This window comes from Hermetia illucens, chromosome 4 (genome assembly GCF_905115235.1).
Source record: "Hermetia illucens chromosome 4, iHerIll2.2.curated.20191125, whole genome shotgun sequence".
Lineage (NCBI taxonomy): Eukaryota > Metazoa > Arthropoda > Insecta > Diptera > Stratiomyidae > Hermetia > Hermetia illucens.
In genome coordinates, this window is record NC_051852.1 from 171205961 (window position 1) to 171225222 (window position 19262).

The 19262-nt window shown below is 41.1% G+C and overlaps 1 protein-coding gene and 1 non-coding gene across 9 annotated transcripts in view; one reads left to right on the forward strand and one right to left on the reverse strand.

Moving 5' to 3' along the window:
- LOC119654498 (myotubularin-related protein DDB_G0290005) overlaps positions 1 to 19262 on the reverse strand; it is a 213727-nt gene that overhangs the window by 109582 nt on the left and 84883 nt on the right. The window lies entirely within an intron of this gene.
- On the forward strand, positions 12901 to 12972 carry Trnad-guc. The gene has a single exon. It is a non-coding gene; the product is annotated as a tRNA-Asp (tRNA).

The following is a 19262-nucleotide window of genomic DNA, read 5'->3' on the forward strand; positions in this document are numbered from 1 at the left end:
TCCCACATTTTATAGTGGGAACAATAAAACGCAAATCGACTATATTCTCATAAGACGCCAACATTTTACCACTGTCACTGATTGCAAAGTCGTTCCCTATGAGACCATCGCACCTCAACATCGACCGTTGATTGCCGTCCTGCGAATTAAGCCACCGATAAAACAGCGTGAGGAACGCACTGGCCCGCCGCGCAATAAATGGTGGCGATTTGGTGAGGAGAAAGAAGAAACGGTCTCGCTCATACGATTGCCAACAATTACGAATGTGGAAGAATCATGGAACCAAATGAAAGACACGATCCACAAAGCGGCCTCTGCAACCCTCGGGGTCGCCAAGCCGGGTAAGCGGTACATCAACCGAGATACTTGGCTTTGGAATGATGATGTTGAAATGAAGGTCCGTGAAAAGAAACGCCTCTACCACAAATTTCTCGACGATAAAACACCTGCTAATTGGCAAATTTATAAGAATGCCAACCGGGAGGCAAAGAAAGCGGTCGCTGTCACCCGAGCGAACCATTTCAAAAATCTTTACGATAAACTGGACACTCGGGATGGCGAGAGAGATCTTTATCGACTTGCTAAAACCCGTGATGAACGCACACAGGATATCGAACATTTCTGTTGTGTTAATGATAAGAACGGTACTTTGCTTACCAACCGTCGAGCCGCAACGGATAGATGGCGAGAATACTTCGAGCAGATTTCAACTGAAGAATTTGCTCATCCTCCACTTCCACAATCATTGCCGACATTTGGAGCAGTTCCACCAGTCAGCGCAACTGAAGTCGAGGAGGCAATAAAACAAATGAAATCGGGGAAAGCAACAGGACCTGACGACATCGCATCTGAGCTCTGGAAAGCGAAGAGCTGGGACCCAACACTGTGGCTCAGTGAATTCTTTAACCGGGTTAACCGGGTTATTCAGGAAGGAAGAACACCATCTGACTGGCAAGAAAGTACCACTGTTCCAATATGGAAAAAGAAAGGTAGCCCAGCGGAATGTTCAAATTACCGTCCGATCCGGTTACTTTCCCATACCATGAAGATTTTTGAACGCATTCTTGACAACCGTATTCGCGAAATCGTTGAAATAACCGTGAATCAAGCCGGATTTGTCAAGAACTGCGGAACTACTGACGCAATACACGCTGCGCGGTTACTCATGGAGAAACACCGTGAGAAGCATCGCCCTCTTTACATTGCATTTCTGGATCTAGAGAAAGCGTTTGACCGTGTACCACACGAACTCATCTGGTATGCCTTACGACAACACTTCGTGCCAGAAGAACTCGTGCGCTGGGTTCAATTGCTCTACCACGATCCGAAAAGTAAAGTTCGAAGTATGGCGGGTGTATCAAAACCGCTTCGTGTCTCTGTTGGAGTTCATCAAGGAAGTGCCCTCTCACCACTCCTCTTTGTCCTTGTTATGGACACCGTCACACGGGATATCCAACGTCCAGCGCCCTACACACTGCTTTATGCAGATGATGTTTTCCTAGCATCTGATAGCAAAAATGATCTCGAGCAACTTGTTCAAAAATGGAATGATCGCCTCATGCAACACGGTCTCAGATTGAATTTAAACAAAACTGGATTTTTGACGACCGATCCCCATGAAACAGGCACAATCACTGTCAGCGGCAGTGATCTGCCCAGAACTGAGCGATTTAAATACCTCGGGTCAACGCTATCAGCCAATGGAGAGCTGCGTTATGAAATTGCTTCACGCATTAACGCAACCTGGATGAAGTGGCGTTCAACAACTGGTGTCCTTTGTGATCGACGTATCAACGAACGTTTCAAATCTAAAATTTACCGCAATGTCGTCCGTCCAGTCGCTCTCTATGGTTCTGAGTGTTGGCCAACCATAAAAGACAATGAACGGCGTCTTGCGGTAATGGAGACGAAGATGCTACGTTGGACTAGTGGCGTGACACGTTTAGATCACATCCGAAATGAGGATATCCGCGATCGTTATGGGGTTGCACCGATCGTGGAAAAGTTGCGAGAGAGGCGTCTTCGATGGTATGGTCACGCAATTCGTGCAAACGAGAATTCACTTGCTAAGATTGGTCTGAACATCGAAGTCGATGGTAAACGACCAAAAGGCAGACCTAAGCAACGGTGGCTTGATACGCTGGATGGGGATTTGAAAGCCTCGAGATTGCACCCAGATCAGGCATTCGATAGAGCCAAATGGCGAAGCCGATCACGACGAGCCGACCCCGCTTGTGAACGGGACAAAGGCTGAAGAAAAAGAAGAAAAAAGAAGAGCTCTGCAGAGTATCATCATCTCACTTCACTTAGTCCCAAAATGCCTGGCCGGTATCGCCGGAACTCACACTGAAGTTACTGGGGGCCCTCGATATCCTTGACAAGGGGGATATGCGTATTCCAAAAACCAATCAAAAACCGTTTTTTATAGCCAAAGGTCGTATGCATGATGCTTGCCTCTGTTCAGGGAGCTGCTGACATTTCAGTAGCAAGGATGTCACGTTGTTTGCAGGTTGCTAGCCCAAAAATGTCTATTCTCTTAAGTCGCCTTTTGTTATAAGGAGGGAATATTTAGAGCTTATCAAACTTGAGAATGCTTAGCGTCGAGGAATCTGTTCTCTAATTTCGCGACTGCAGCCTATTAGTTAGGTTTTGGAGTTAAGTGTGAAAATATCTCCAGGACTTAGGATCCTGAATTGAAAGAAGCTTTTTAAAAGGAATATTTAAAAAAAACCAAGGCTGATTTAACAACAAGAAAAAACTCACAATAACAATTAGATGATTGCATGTAATCCAGATTACACCATAAATCTTCCCGACTCCAGCCATTTCCAAAGAACGATTCATTATTCATACTCACAAAGATTTTACGATGTGCACATTCCAATACGCACTTGAACGAAAGAAAGCACAGCTTCCATAGTCCATACACAAATATCATAATTTCATGGCAACATATCCTTCCGTTCGTACATTCGTCCATCATATTTTGCCACAGACATTGAGAGATCATTTTTCTATCGTTTTTACGACCTAATTCGGGAAATGGTGGCCAAACACATGTCTCCCATTTATTTATATGGCAAGTGAAAAGTATATATATAATAGTTTATCGCCCAGCTTCCGACATTGGAGCTAGATGAATCGGGACTAGGTACCATCCCTCTGCAGCAGCCGTTCACTGCTACCACCACTTCGTCCTGATGCTGCCCTCGCGTCTTTTTCGCGAGATGAGAAAATTTACGACCCCCATCGATCGAGATAAAATTGATTACATTACGGAATGGCCGTTGGATGTGCTTGGGGGTAGTACACAGAAGCAGTGGCTGGAAATAACAGTTAGCTTTGGGGGAAGTTTTACTAGTAAATTAAACTGAAGCAATTTCAAAGCAAATGAAAATAAAAAGCTACAAATAGTCCGTCATTGCAATTGACTATGGGGAGTGTGTCTGTTCGTGGAGGCAGGCATGAGAGCTTTCAATGTCTGTTGAGCTTTGCGATCTGTTAATAAATTTATTTAAATTACTATTGCCGGGCTGTTCGCTTAAGGGACAAAACATGTTATACCCGGATGTTTGTACAGAAGCCTTTATTATTATAGCATTGAATAATGCTCCTTTCCGAAGGGAAACAATACACCGTCCATGTCCATCATTACGTTGTTGTTGAAGTTTCTCAATTACGAACACCATGGGATTTAGCGATTTATTCCTTTCGCCTATGGATATGCGAGTGATTGATATATACAGTCGGCAGCAATCGTATTCGTATGAAATATTTCTTTTGAGACACTATAAAATAAAAATTGTTCTTCGCGACAGTTATAACTGAAAATGCACACCTAAATTCATTTATGTCTTAGTTATATACAGAAGATCACTTATGCTGTGAATTTTTTTTTTCCTAAATTCACCACAAACTGTACTTGACGAAAGAACAGCAATTAACAAAAATCATGATCGATACTCGACGACGCATTCGTATTCGTACGAGCAAAAAATGTCCCGTTATATTTCAGCTGTTGAATTTTTGGGTATATTCTTAGAAATGATTTCTGTTCTAGAATTTTTCTAGCACTCAAAAACGTCATTGTAGTTCGAAACAAGTGTTCGGAGTGATAAAAAGTGCAGGATGGGCAGAAAAGGCAAGGAAACTTCAATAGAGACCCGTGAAATCGTTGTATCCCTACATAATCAGGGAAAATCGTTAAGCGAGATAAGTAATATCGTTGGTCGAGCTAAATCAACGATTCAGTATATAATTCAAAAGTACAAGTCGGAGAATATGCTGGGAAATAAGCCGAGAAATTTAGGACGGAAAAAGTTGACACCGCGAGACGAACGTTTTATTTTAAGGCAAATAAAAAAAAATCCTAAGGAATGTGCTACAACGATAACCGCAAGACTCCACCAACATTTTAATAAAATAGTTTCTGTTGATACCGTCCGAAGGACACTTAAAAGGTATGGTCTCTTTAACTCTGTACCAAAAGAGAAACCGTATATCAATAAAGTAAATAGAATTAAACGGTTAGATTTCGCGAAAAGATATATTCACAAGGATTACGACTTCTGGAAACAGGTAATATTTACAGACGAAAGTAAATTTAATATCATCACCTCGAACGGAATTGGAAAAATTTGGCGAGAGAAGAATTCAAGCTTGCATCCGAAGAACCTAATACCCACCGCAAAGCATGGCGGAGGATCTGCTATGGTGTGGGGGTGTTTTTCTGCAGCAGGAACGGGCAATTTGCATTTCATTGATGGAATAATGGATGCTGCCAAATATGTGAATATCTTAAAATGTAATTTAAACCCAAGCGCGGAAAAATTACGAATACAAGATAACTTTATTTTTTATCAAGATAACGATCCGAAACACACGGCTCTCAATTCGCGTTTATGGTTACTTTATAATTGCCCTAAAGTATTACAGACACCCCCCCAATCACCGGACATTAATCCGATAGAACATTTGTGGTCGGAAATTAAAAGAGGGTTAAAAAAATATAATATAAAAAACGCGGCAGACTTGAAAGATGCAATCGGAAAAGAATGGAGTGCAATATCCCCTCTATTTACATAAAAATTGGTGAGGTCGATGCCAAATCGATTAAAACATGTTATTAAAAACAAAGGCTACCCGACTAAATACTAAATGCTTAATTTTCTCGTTGTTTTTTCTCGAAATTCATAACGTACGAATACGAATGCATCGTTTAGTTATACGACAGTTTAACTGAATACTTAATTTTTGGATTTTATTTTATTGTTGAGTAATTGAATTTGAATATTATTTTGTAAATTTAATTGGATTTAGATATTGTATTTAAATAAAATTTACGCAATGTAAAAATAATGTTTAAAATTCTTTATTTTTTCATGATTACTTAATTTTTTCCCTCAATACTCACGGTGTACGAATACGGATGCTGGCCTCTGTATATGTAGGTGGAAATCAATAATAAAGCAAGAAACAAGCAAAGTTATGTTCAAATACTGACATATTCGTAAGCCTGACAAGTGGGGGTGGAAAGGGGAATTCCCCTCGAACCCTAACTTTTCTCGAGGGTCCGCAGCAGAAATTTCAATGGAAGCTAGGGCTAAACCCCCACGTGGATAATTTCACCCCGGGCCCTGTTTTCCAAATAATTTCCACCTCGGGCTCGGATTTTCTCTCTACGGCCCTGCGTATTCGGTACCTACCTGTCCAATTTGGGGAAAATTACCACTGAAATATATCAGACGTAGTTGCTTGGGCAATTGTTGCTCGTTTGCTAGATCCCATTAGGCCAGTGAAAAATTTCCAGCAAATTTGCACAAAAGGGACAAATTTGAGTTGCTGTAACTTTGTAAGTAAAGATGCGATTTCAACCAAACTTGGTAGTATCATGCTCTATATGATAGCGTATATTGTTGTAATACAAAAGTTCATAATTCATAGCATGTGCTTAAGCGGGAGTCCAGACACTTTCTAAAAACTGTAATAATACACTGTTAACAACTTTATTCAAATAGGTAGCGGCATGGAGGGTGTTTTAAAACCATCGTATAATGTTAAGATTGAGGATTCTAAGTCCGCACCCACTTGATATCGGACCGGATCAAATTAGGAGCAACTTACACCCTCGTTTTAGTCCACGGACCCCCCGTTTTGGGCTTAGCACACAAGCTTAAAAAAATAATAAGCAACGGCAGCCTTACAGTGTCATACCAGGACAGCTTTATAATTTTTTTTCACATTTTTCGGTTGTTTCGGTTTCTGAGGGTTTGTGAAAGAAATGATCGATTTCCAACCTCCGCTCTTGCCCCTCTGCATTATATGTCATAACTTTGGAAGGTACTAATCAAAACCTTTTATTTAATATTCATTGAAAAAATAAACTCCTCGTAGCGGTGCATCAATCCTGACTTTATTGCGAAGCGTCGATTAGAGATGAGTTGAAGGAATTGGCCAAAGGTTTGCTGTTCCCCTTATACAATTCAAATTATATGTTATAAATTTACCATAGGTCATAGAAACAGAAATTTATGAAAAATAACAGAGACAATTTGTCATCCTGTAAAGGCTCTCAAAGGACAGCTTGTGAAGTATCTTACAAAAAAAATTATGCCGAAAGCATATGCTGCCTGTTTGTGACAGTTCTTACCAAAATATAAACAAGTCGGGAAACCAGAAGCTGGGCGCTTTAAGTATGAAAGGTTTTGTTTGCTTCTTCTGTGAGTATATTTGAATGAAGAACTATCCCATTTGTACGTAGCCCGTTATGTATATGCATTTAGCATGTCTGACTACCCACTTTAGTGTGATAATGATATTCAGTTGCAATAAATTTACACGGTAAAGTCAACTTTGAGCTACTGTAACTTTGTTACTAATAGCATGATTTTGATCAAACTTGGGGATAATATGCTTCATATTATATTTTATACTATTACCAATTTCTATAACTCTGGGATAAACTTAAAGGGAGTTTTACTCAATTTCCTCAGAAACATGGTAATATACTATTATTAACTTAATTTGAGCAGATATCGATATGGAGAGTATTTTGAGGCCTGGGCACTATATAGAGGTAGCTTCATGATTTTTTTCAGATTTTTCCGGTGGGTAGTTTCTGAGAATGGGTCCGTTAAAGAAATCGTCACTTTCCACCCTTCCCACTCCCCGAGACCTTTCATTTGATATCCCACATGACTATATTCGGTGAAAAAAATTTGTTCACCCCCCTTTTACATGTACCCCCCTAAATCTCAACGTAGAAGGATATCACTCACTACATGTCTTGTCTGGCGGTCCACAGTTCCCACCTTCTCACCAAATTTCGTGCCAATCGGTACAGCCGTTTCTGAGAAAAGTGCTTGTGACATACAGACAGACAGACAGACAGACAGACAGACAGACGGAAGAAACTACATGTGGCCATCATGAAAAGTAAAAGCGAACACTTTAAGCGACTATGTAATGAGGCTGACACGAACCCCTGGGGTGGCGCCTATAAAACCGTAATATCGAAAGTTAAAGGCAAACGCTCCCCACCGATCTCTTCCCCTACTCTGCTTGATGGAATAGTAACGGATCTTTTCCCACAGAATGTGAGTACCGCTAACCTTCCCACTATCGAGATAGACACCGGCGAAGTTCCCGTTGTAAGCGAAAAGGAGGTCCTCGAAGCTGCGGATAAAATTGTTGGAAATAAAGCACCTGGCTTGGATAGCATCCCCAATAAAGCTCTGAAGGCAGCAGTAAAAATAGCTCCAAATATGTTTGCCGAGGCGTTCACCACATACCTTAAAGAAGGAGTATTTCCTACACAATGGAAGAAGCAGAAATTAATTCTAATCCCCAAGCCAAACAAACCTTTGCGTGATGCTTCGTCCTACAGGCCGATATGCCTTCTAAATAATACTGGCAAACTATTCGAACGAGTAATCTATAACAGATTAATTCGAATTGCCGAAAAAGATGGCGGTCTCTCCGAAAATCAGTTCGGTTTTCGAAAGGGGAGGTCTACAACGGATGCACTTGTCCTAGTAGCTAACACAGCTAAGACCGCACTTGACGAGGGCAAATGTTGTGCAGTGATTACACTTGATGTGAAGAATGCCTTCAATTCCGCTAGATGGAGCAAGATACTTGAGTCCCTAATTAACTTAGGCGTGGCGAAGTACCTGGTGCGTATTGTTGCCGACTTCCTAATCGATAGGACTCTGTGCTGCGAATCAGATGAAGGAATGAAATCCTACCAAACGACATGCGGAGTTCCACAAGGGTCTGTCCTAGGGCCACTCTTGTGGATTATTATGTATAACGGGGTACAAACCCTAGACCTTCCAACTGGTGTGGCCTCCATTGGTTTCGCGGACGATATTTGTGTGACGGTTGTTGCACGCCTTCTCGAGGAAGCCGAGCTCTATGCAAATGAAGCAGTATATGAGATTAAATCCTGGTTAGATAATGCTGGTCTACAGCTCGCAGAGCATAAGACGGAAGTAGTACTTATTACCAAGCGGAGAAAGTGCACTTCCATGAAGATCAAAGTTGGAACGCAAACAATTTATTCCAAGCCTGCACTTAAGTACTTAGGTGTAATGATTGACCAGAGGTTGAATTTCAGATTGCATATGGAGGGTGCAGCAACCAAGGCATATAACATCGGAGCGCTGGTTGCGAGAATGCCACCAAATATAGGTGGCCCAAGGCCGAGTCGTCGACTCCTTATTTCAAGGGTGGTCAGTTCGATCCTACTGTATGCAGCCCCAGTATGGGCAGATGCACTGGAAAATATAATAAATAAGAAAAAGATTGGAGCTGCGTATCGTATAAGTGTACTCCGGACATGTTGCGCTTACAGAACAAGCAGGAATGATCGAACGTACCTCACCGGAGAATCTCCTGCCCGTCGGCGACAGTTCGCACGAGCTGAAACTGTCGCGGAATGGCAAGAGACGTGGGACGAGTCAGAAAAAGGCCGTTGGACCCACAAAATCATATGGGATATCCGGAAATGGATCGAGCGACCTCACGGCGAAGTAGGTTTCGACCTAACTCAATTCTTGTGCGGACACGGAGGCTATCGAGCATATCTGTATCGATTTGGGCGTGATGATTCGCCATATTGCCCACAGTGTGCAAACATTCCAGAGGACGCAGAACACGTCTTTTTTCACTGCCCCAGATTCGAAACCCAAAGGGCTACATTAGAAGCTACAACCGGGGAACACTTTACACCCGAAAATATCATGGAGCTTATGGTGAAAGCCAAAGGGATATGGACCGAAGTTGAAAAAGCGATTACAGCCATCGGAAAGAAGCTTAGGCAGGAGGAAGTCATCCGAAAAAATGAACGCGAGAGGAACACGAATGTTGACATGAGCGCAGAATAAATTCTGATCCAGCCCCGCGACGTAATACCAAATGGGAGTCCCGCGGGGAGAGTGGAAGGAGAAGGAGGTGGTTTTAGTGGGTAAGAGTCCCACATAACCGTATGGCTGGAGCCTGCGGTAGCTTTTGAAGCTTTCCACCTTCCATCGGGGGAAAAAAAAAAGACAGACGGACAGACAGACAGACATTGAACCGATTTTAATAAGGTTTTGTTTTACACAAAACCTTAAAAATCATTTAGAGCGAAACAATGCAATATTGAGATAAGAAGGATAATTTGGTTTGCTTACAATCAGCTCATAAAGAATTGAAATTTAGCCCCACATATCCCCTAACCCTTGGTATTAAGAAGAAGAAGGTGGGAAGAATCTTATACTATGATTACACAAACGAACAGCAAACTATACCATTATCAGTTACTTTTCGGAAACTGTGTTGAGGTGTTCAGATAGGGGGAATGTAATTTCGGTGGTCAATGGCTCAAAAATTCAAAAAAGAGACTAACAGTTTCATCTTGTTTGCGATATTTGCAAACAAAACCTTAAAAAAGAATACTTAATTTTTGGTGTGAACATAAATTTGTTCAAGTTGTGATTGAAGTTTTCCACTAAAATTTTCATTATAAAAGTACACCTTCACCCTGTTAATTGGATATTTTCTAAAGGGAGATATACCTAGATGACCGATCGAAGTCTATCTTTTCAAATGCGTTTTTCTAATCGTTACCAACATTTTTCGAAAATAGATAAACCGATTACTTTGGGGCATTCTAGGTTTAGTTAGTCCTTGTTTTACGAGCAAAGTTATAATGTTTGGCCCAAAAATTACTATTTATGTTTAAACGTGGGCCATTTTTTCATAAACCCATATTTTCAAAATCGACTATGACAAGTACTAGATCCAAGTGTAATCTTGTGGAATTTCTAACAATTAAATCATCATTAAGGGGGTTTTCTATCATCCTGGTTTTAACAAATCGGATATTTTTTTTCGCATATTTTTAAAGTCCAAGCCCCACGCCAGAAAAAGGAATTCATGAAAAGCACGTTCCTTCATGGGAATTTCGAAAGGTGAATATGAACATCTGCGATTTTTTCGAGCGCATGCGTCCGCTCCACTCATCAAGCGCAGGCCGAATTCGATCCCAGATTGTATAGTTGACGAAATCGACATACGAGGAAGGTCCTCTTCTGATAATTTATTAGAAAGATGCTTGGGTGCATACACTCAAAACAGCCACGAAGACTTTGGCTCCAAAACATTTTCACTTGGTTGGTTGAAATTGCCACCCAATTAGCAGTAATGATATTCAACGAAGAATTTTTGTCCATTTTGCAAGTCATAGACATGTTGGTGATTACTTTCATATCGACCGCTCCCAACGTAGGGTCAGAGGGTCAGTGACGCTGCCAAAAGGGCCCTGAATTAACAGTGAGAGGAAAATGCGGCCAATTGAGAGCATTTTCTTAATGAATAAGGAGGACTCTTGGCGCCATTTGTTGTTGTATTTCATAACGACACGTTAGATATTGAATGTGGTAAATCAACTAAACTACCAATTTCACTATAGTATTTCCCTATTTTATATTGTTGATGAATAAAATTTTTCATTTCCATATTCATTTCTTTTCCGGCATTTATTTTCAACCTTACACATTAAGTGTGTAGTGTACGAACACTTTTGTCCATAGCAAAGTAACTTCAATTATAATTTTTCCATAAACCAGATACTATATGCAAGGAAGGCTAACAAACATGTTACCAATTTTTACAAATTATTTATGTTGTCAAACAGTATTGAGTAGACATTTGAAATAATCTTAAAATAATCTCATAACGTTAAAAATATTAAGCGATGACGGCTTTGCCGTTTCTTCTCATAAAAAATAATCTCATAACGTTAAAAATAAAATAAAAATTTAATATTTAGTCAAGCCGTCTTATCATAACTATTACTTTTCATGGCATACTTACGATACATTTATGCAATTTATTTTGATTTCATCGCTTCCTTGTTTAATCACCATAAGGGCTTCTTTCAACTGTATCTTATTCATTATATTTTTCTTGAAAATTTTGTGTTTTTCATTGATCCCCAAAGGCTTTCAGTGGAGTTAAGTTCCGGTGAATTACCAGGCCGATCAAAAGCATTTTGATTTTTCCTAAAAAGTTCTGTTCTTTTTTGGCTTTTTGGTATGGAGCAGAGTCATACACAAATATAAAGTCGCCATTTGATAAACATTCGGGTACTTTGATTATCATTTTGGTTTCCAAGACCCTTATATATTGGTGCTGCCTCATTGTCTTTTCCACAATTTATAGGCGTCCAGTACTTTTATTGCCAATCATTGACCAGGCTACAATAGTGAATGGATACTTGATCCTTTTTACAATGCAATCTTTTTTAAGTTTTTCAGCAGCACCTGATAACCTGACCGATATTTCATCAGAAGAGCAAACTCGAAAAAGATTTTTGAGTTTGGATTTTTCAAAACAGAGACCACATGGAAGCTAAACGACTGATTATTCGTTTTAGGAATGATGGGGTCCTAAGTCCGCATCAACTTAATGCTGGACCGGACCAAATGGGAAGCAACTTACTCCCTCTTTCCTGGTCCACGGACCCCTCGCTTAGGGCTTGCACCCAACTGATTATTTTTATTGAAAACAAGTCTAGCCACCTTTTTCCATCATCAAAAATCAAATTCAAATGCTGTTTGCATTTATTAAGCCATCATCATTGCAGGGGTAAGAAGTAGTTTCTTCGATGGATACTGATATTGATTTGCTGCCATCCTGGATCTATCCCATTAGGGGCACTGAAGAAAACTTTCTATTTTGAACGAAAATATCCCTTATTTTTCGTTCACCTCTGGCCGAGGTTAACCCTTTATGACCACACTTGCCATCCCATTCGATGTTAATTGCAATTTTGCACCAACTTTTTGTTTGATTCTGTCTATACCGTGGCCCCGAAACGTTTGATTAGATGAAAAATACGAGTGGCTCTAATAATTTGGCACGATCTGTAAGTCACGGTTTATGTAATTGTATTGTTTTGAAGTTTGATTTGCCACATGTCGCGAAAGATAATTATTATGCCCAGGTAAAGCTGGAGGGTTTGAGACAACGTACTCTGTACTATCCTCAGTAAAACAAAAATAAAATGCGGAGATCAGGGAAAGAGATAAATAGAGTATAGTTGGGGTTATTCTACTATGCTAAATCCTACCTGATCTCTCTTGGTGACAGGCCCCGCGACAGGTGGACCAAGAAAATGCATAGAATGTCGTTACAAACATGATGATCGGATTGAGTCACAGGCCCCGGAGAAATGCTAGGGCGTCCACCACAGTCGACGCGGCAGAACGGGCCCCGGTCCTGTCGAGAAATGGGCAAGGGTTCTTCTTCTTCTTCTCGAGCCGACCCCGCTTGTGAACGGGACAAAGGCTGAAGAAAAAGAAAAAGATGATGGAGTGTAAGTAATAAATGTACAGTAGTACATAACTCTCATGGTCCTCGGTAGTATAGTGGTCAGTATCCCCGCCTGTCACGCGGGAGACCGGGGTTCGATTCCCCGCCGGGGAGGCATTTTTTTTTTCAAAGTTTTATAAATCAATGAATGAATCTTATATTAATTATTTTAAGCATCTTCATAGCGACACAATCTGTATTTTTAATATTGCTTTTTCAGTTCCAATGAAAAATAGACATTTTTTCGAAGCTGTTCAAATCCCTCAACTCTGGCGTTTGTTTTATTGAATATATGATTATCTTATCTAAGTTCAGTCGACGTTTCATCATCAATGGGCCAAAAGTAACTTTGTGCACTGCAGATCAAAAGTGCCTAATAGTATTATCTTCTCATCCCACTATCAATTGCTGAGTGTTCTCGGAACACAGAAACGCGCCCGTCCGTCACACGGGACCTAACACCACGAACTATCTACCTATGTTATCAATAAATCTAGCATTCCTTCAGAAGTTTTGACGACATATCTGAAATTTGGAATGTCTGTAGTGGAAAATCTACTGAAAAGTGTCATCCCGAATCTGAAACAAAAGATTAGACGTATGATAACGAAACTAATGTAAAAAAGAAAACGTTTTCTAGAAAAGTAATTGGAGTTCTACCGAACAAACTATTTATATACGCCATTTTGCCAATAGTCTCTGTCTAATTTTTGCGGATATGACTAAATACTTCTAACATCCCCAGGTGATAATTTGCCCTGCATTGACTTTTGAGTATTCTTACACTAATCCTAAAGCTCTTTTTGGTGAGGTTTAAAAAATCCTATAAGCCCTTGGGTTTGCACCCCCCGTGAGCACCCTGGACTTTTCCATTTCCGGTAAATACATCCAGGATAAATCCCTCAGCCGTTGCTCTTCATTCATGCCATAGACACGAACATATAAAACGCAGGAAAGCACGTTAAATTCTACGGGGGAAGGTACGTTAAGGAGGAGTAATCCGGCCAAAACTCATAGAGAACAAACCCCGACCAGGAGGAACTACCTTTTAAGCAGCTCGGAGCAAAAATAATGTCCCAGTTCATCAAAGCCAAGCACAACGTGCACCAAGCTATTGAAAACATGGTGAGAGCCATTAGGGCACTCTATAATAGATCACAGCATCAGGAAAGAGGTCTCAAGGAAAAGGAAAGGCAATCCTTATCTCCAGTAAGGGCAATTCGTCTTACGTAGAGATTCTAAAAAAGGTGAAATCTGAACCCGACCTAAAATGTCAGCAAGATCTGAAGGACCCAGAAAGGAGATCTCATGTTTAAGCTAAAAAAATCCAGCTTGGGCAAAACCGACGGCTTTCATACCCAAGTGAAGAACTCACTTGGGGAAAATGTCACAGTTCGGACCCACAATCATGTGATTAACATACAGTGCAAGGATCACGACGAAGTGACATCCAGAGAAGAAATATACAGTGTTGAAAGCACAGTTTAAATTGAAGGAACTGGAAGAAAAATCCATAGTGAGATTGAGAAAAGCCTATGGTAATACTTAAACGACCACAATGCGACCAGTAGAGGCAGCGCAGAAATTATTGTCGGCCGGAAAAGTTCGAATTGGATGGGTTGTCTGCCGCCTGCGGGTTTCATTAAAGAGATGCTTCATATGCCTCATGTTTGGACACTTTGCGAAGGTATGCATCAACGCCCTTGATCGATCCGATCGATGCTGAAGGTGTGAGGAAAAAGGACATATTGCCAAGGAGTGTTTATTGTGCGAAGGAAAGGAAGGTAGGGATAACGCGGAATACCCGGAATTCGGGAAGGCGAAATGAGGCTTATTCAAATAATTGAAAAAATGAGGTTTATTCAAATAAACCTCAATCATTCCAGGGTCGCTCAGGACTTCCTTGAGCAGATCACCTATGAATCTCAAATGAAAATTATCATCATAAGTAAACCCTACAGAAACCATGACGGTGGTGTATGAGTCACAGATTCGACTGGTGGAATGGCGATATGGGCGTGCGATCGCCAAGCTATACAATGCTCCATGAGTCAGTCGACTAATGGTTTCGTGTGGGCGAAAATAGGCGGTGTGTACGTGTACGGCTGCTGCGCCCCACCCAGTCTCATATTGGTTGAATTTGAAGACATGTTAGACAACCTTGTTCTCGATGCAGGGGGACGAAATCCAAAGGTGATTTCCGGTGACTTTAACGCTTGGCCCCCGAGTGAGGAAGCAGGGAGAGTAGCGCAAGGGGCCAAAGTCTATTAGAGACTTTTGCCTAGCTAAATTTAGTTTTGACCAATGAATCTGATGTAAGAACCTCAATCGTAGACCTGGCCTATGTCAGTCCTGCACTGGTACGAGGTATGCCCTGACACATTAGCGGGAACTACCCAAGCAGCGATCACCAGGCAATCATCTTTGAACTGATGAGGGAGCGACACGCCAGGGAGACAGGATACCTAAAGCCGAGAGGGGAACCAAGCTGGTCTGCAAAAGCATTGTACGAGGAAAGCTTCGTGGGAGTGTAGTTAAGCCAACCTACTAAACCAGGCAGTCCCACAGAGGGAAATCTGTATGTCACACAATGCATCATGAAGACATGTGACGCATCCATGCCTAGGAGGTGCTCACTCACCAGTAGAAAACTCAACTACTGGTAGAATAGTGAATTGGCCAGCCTTCGATCAGCCTACCACCGAGCCAGACGAGCAGGTCAGTAGGAATGAATAATCAGGGAGAAAGGAGTTTGCGTACAAGGTAGCCCGGAAGAACCTCAAGCTTGCCATTCAGCGGAGTAAAAGGGAATGTTTTAAGGAGCTCTGCTCGGGAGCAGATGTGAAACCGTGGGTTGAGAGGATGGTTATCCCCATAGATCACGTGCCCTATTCTCTTGTTGAAAATCATCAGAGGTTCACTGAGATCCCTAAATGTGACGTAAAATTCCTGCGGTGATCCCGAACGAACTGTTGGAGATCTGCAGCAGAATAGGTGAGGCTCCGGGCCTGGACGGCATACCGAATAGAGTCCTTAAGCCCCCCGTAAAATCCAGACCGGACATATCCGCTGAATAGTTCGAAGCATGCATGTCCTAGGGGGTATTCCCTGCAGCATGGAAGCGGCAGAAGCTGGTACTGCTACCTAAGGCTGGTAAGCCTCCAGGTAAACCATCCTCTTATCCACCATCCTCTGTCTTCTGGACACCATGGAGAAAATGTTGGAGCGGGTAATTTACAATATGTTATTCCCAATCGGTGTATGGGTTCCGTAAAGCCAAATCAACCATTGATGCCATCAAAATAGTTACTGGCTTGGCCGAAAATGCAATTTAAGAAAGAGGCAGTGCCAGAAATTTTTACGTGGTGGTGATCCTGGACGTGAAGAATGCATTTAATTCGACCAACTGGAACTTTATACGAAAGTGTCTGGCCGCGGTTGGTGTTCCCACCTATCTCGCTGCTATTGCCGATAGTTACCTGATATCGCACCGATGATGGACCCCATGAATACGTTGTCTCCGTGGATATCCCACAGAGCTCCCTAGTTGGTCCACTACTGTGGAACACCATGTACAATGATGTAGGTATTTAACCTTCCGGTTCCGAAAGAGGCCAGGGTGATGGGTTATGCCGATGATATAGCAGTTTTACACATAACTTTAAAAAAAAACACAGACATACGTATTGGATCGGTATACAAACTCGGGAAGCGAGGTTGACCCTCAAAAAGCTGTTCATCCAGCCATCAAGGACAATTTGCTCACTGTTTAACTCCCGCCATTTATCAGCTTAGATACGAAAAAATGAACCTTGGTCCTGAAGGCATTCGCCTTAAAAAGCCCCACAAAGATTGGGGATGTTCAACTTGCCCACCTAAGAGAAGAGCTATTCAACCAAACAACAAAATGACGATTTTTCATATTTCAAGTAATCTATGGAAGTCTCAATACCTTCTACTAACATAGCCACCCATTTCCCGCAATTTTAGGTACCTAGTTCGTGTGCAATCCTCAACTTCATCCAGCAGGAATACCTTTCAATCAACTTCGCAGCCTGACTGCATCTCGCCTATTTTGCCTACAGATTTAATACAATGTAGTTTATTTTTAGTTCAGCTATGTGCAGTAATAACAATGGTTTACAACCTCAAATAAAGACCAGGCATGCCATCAAGTATTAGTCACTCCTCCATGTTTCAGCTACTACGATTTCAAGCCCAATGAGTCAACAATAAACGAAACCCATTAGTAAAATATCCTAACTATGATATATATACTTCGTTCAGTTCACCCTTGTTGTAGTTTTTGTTGCTGCCGGTGTGTCAGCTAGGGTGTGTTGAATGACTCAGGAGCCTCTTCTGTTCACAGGTGATTTAGAAGCGAATTTCAGGTGGTTGACACACATCCATAAGCACCTATATTTTGGTCGTAGCCTCCTGGCCATGATTAATCATTCGAATTGGAAATGGCTACCGATGTCGACGTGTGACCTAAAATCAGGTATGGAGGTTGATTTATTAGTGCGTGAAAAACTGTAAGCTACTTCGCTGTACATATTTGGCATTCACCTTGAAAAAAATCTCAGAGAAGAGAAGTGATGTCATCGAAATTGAGTTTCCGCACTTTAATAATTAGCACGAGTTCATTGTTGCTTCCACCAAGCTTTGATTTATTTCCCAGAAACACGAAATAGTTTGCAAATTTGAATAAAACATTTCCTAATACCAAGTGCTCTAATGGTTTCCTGTAATATATAGGAAAATCGGAAAATAAGAAACTTAAAACAAGTCGGGAAACCGCAGAAGCTGGGCGCTTCAGGTATGAAAGCTTTTGTTTGTTTCTTCTGTGAGTGTATTCGAGTGTTGAACTATCCCATTTGTGGGTAGCTCGTTATGTATGATATATGCATTTAGCATGTTAGATTTAGTAATTTGGGTTGTAAATTTACACCGTAAAGACAACTCTGAGCTACATCGATCATTGTTGTACATCTGAGATGGAATCAATTGTTTTATGGATGTTTTGTTAAATGATGAGCGTTTGATTGAAGTGGATTTATCGGAATTTGATTACATAAGTTGAAATTTATTGGTTCTTTGATGTTTGCAGATTGAATTGAAATGATAGGTTCGATTATCATTGACAATCATAGTTCGAAAATTGTGTATGTGATACTCAATGGGGACATTATTCGGTGCAATAGTACCACAAATTTAATTAGCAATAGCTCCCAATTTAACTTTAGCAAAGTGCTACTTATATGGCTAACACTGAGGTGTACCATCGTTGTCCTGTCTGGTCCTTTCCTATGTCAGAAATTTGGAATCCTTTTTAACTATTTTGAACTTAATTCTTTTCGAAGATTTACTGGTCGATTTTTTCTTGAATTTTATTTTTTTCATTAATTCTACCTTCTAATTAATTCACGCGGTGATATTTGATTCGAAGTGAATACGGTGAATAAAGTGAATGTAGCTTCCAGAGAGACATCGCATATCGTTTTCTAGGACCACATTATGTACGAGGTGACGCTTCTCTAGCAAACCGCCACGGGGCTAGACTGGCTAATCGAAAAACACCCCGCCTAATCCAGAGTGTTATGCGAGTCTTCTCTATTGGATAGTTTCCAGCCCGGAATAATTGACTGTATCCATACGGTACCTAACTGGTACCTATCAATCTCAATGAGAACACTTGATCTTATCCTTCCACTGGGGGCTATGACAAGGCGATCTTTTCATTTTACATATTCGTAAGAATAAAGAATGGAAACAAGTCGAAAACTGGAATTTCGACGAACATACTAATATACTATTATTAACTTAATTTGAGTAGATATCGGTATGGCAGACAGTGTCGTGACACATCAGAGGCATGAACCAGACCGTATTGCCGCTGGTGAATTTGCCTCCGCTGACGCACTGTACTGCCGCCGCCACGACTATCATCTATCGTCTGTCGTCCGAGCCGGCGGGACAATTATAAAAGAAAAGGAAAATTTGGTTTTTCCCGCTACACTTTTCATTACGCAGTCGCAGCGAATGGAAATTGATAAGTTTTAGGACGACGCGTAGTATTCAATCTAATTGACCTGGGACTGGAATGTTGGATTTTTTTTCAGATTTTTCGGTTAGGTAGTTTCTCAGAATCGGTCCGTTAAATAATTTATCACTTTATAGCCTCGCACTCCCTGCCTTTCTAGTAAATGCCAATGCTTACAGAAAGTACTGATCGAGACCTCTCTACATGACTATATTTGGTAAAAAAAATGCTATACTCTCCTTTCGCGTATATGAGCGCCTCCCACCCCCAACTTGAATTCAACACAGAAGTATGAAACTCACGAAATGTGTGGGGATTTTCCACCTTCCCACCAAATTTTATTTCAATCGTATAGCCGCTA